Source organism: Macrotis lagotis, chromosome 3 (genome assembly GCF_037893015.1).
Source record: "Macrotis lagotis isolate mMagLag1 chromosome 3, bilby.v1.9.chrom.fasta, whole genome shotgun sequence".
In the NCBI taxonomy this organism is placed as follows: domain Eukaryota; kingdom Metazoa; phylum Chordata; class Mammalia; order Peramelemorphia; family Peramelidae; genus Macrotis; species Macrotis lagotis.
The window spans coordinates 231,603,273-231,604,722 of record NC_133660.1 but is presented as its reverse complement, the minus strand read 5'-3'; positions in this window follow the sequence as shown (position 1 = coordinate 231,604,722).

Here is a 1,450-nt window from a genome sequence, read left to right as displayed (position 1 = left end):
TTTCTAGAGTGCACATCCCCAAATACTTGAACCAATCATCTTATGGAATGATTTTCATTCTTCTTATAAATCTGGCCAGTTTCTGTACTCATGCATTAGTGTGCTACTATCCATCCTAATACGTAGGGTCAAGAATTGAGCATAAGGTCTCCAATGTGTTTCGATCAGACTATCTACACGACGATCATCTTTCCTGATTCCATGCCTATAAAGGGAATCCAGCTCCAGTTTCTCATTCTAGTATGGAGGGATGTTGTGCTCCAGTTTGAGCCACTGGAACACATGTTGTCCAAAGTTCTCCTCTTCTATAAAGGCTTAAAATATGGTCCTGGCAAGAGAACCATAGTGAAGCGTTCTTAGATGAAAATTGTGACATGAAACAAAGAAAAATGTTAAACAGCATGTCTAAGAAGGGTTGTATGGGTAAAAATCAAATTATTTAGCTAGGTTGCAGCAGTAGAGAAAGGATTAGGATTCTTAGTCTATCCCTGTCTGACCCTCATTGTTCTAGTGCAGACTCTGAGAGTCTTTTCTGGCTACTCGGCTCCTATTACCACCAAATGAAATGACACTTAATAATTAACTAGCTGTGTGACCTTGGATAAGCCACTTAACCCCACTGCCTTGCAAAAATGTTAAAAAAAAATACAAAAAAAACTTCTCACACAAATAAAATCAGATTTAAATAACTGGGAAAATATCAACTGCTCATAGATAGGTCAAGCTAATATAATAAAATGACAATTCTTCCAAAACCAAACTACCTATTTAGTACCCTGCCATTCAAAATTCCAAAAAATTACTTTAATGAGTTAGAAAAAGTTTTAAGTAAGTTCATACAGCAAATAAAAAGTCAAGAATTTCCAGGGATTTAATGAAAAAAAAGTGCAAAAGAAGGAGGCTTAGCCCGAACTGTTCTAAAATTATATTACAAAGCATCAGTCATCAAAACTGTCTGGGATTGGCTCAGAATTAGAGTGGTGGACCAGTGGAATAGACTAGGTGCAATAGCAGGAAACAATTATAGTAATCTGCTGTTTGATAAACCCAAAGAGTACAGCTATTGGGATTAAAAACTCTCTCTTCAATAAAAACTACTGGGAAAATTGGAAGTTAGTTGGAAAAAACTTAGATTAGACTAACACTGCACACCCTATTCCAAGATAAGATCCAAATGGATACAAGATTTGGAGATAAAAAAAACATTACTATAAGCAAATTAGAAGATCAAAGACTAGTTTACCTGTCAGATCTATGGAAAGGGGAGCAGTTTATGACTAAGGAAGAAATGGAGAACATCACTAAAAACAAACTAGATGATTTTGATTACATTAAATTACATTAAATTAAAAAGACAAAACTTCTGTAACTAAGATCAAAAGAAATATAGTAAACTGGGAAACAATCCTTATAACTAGTATTTATGACATATGATCAAAGTATATGCAGA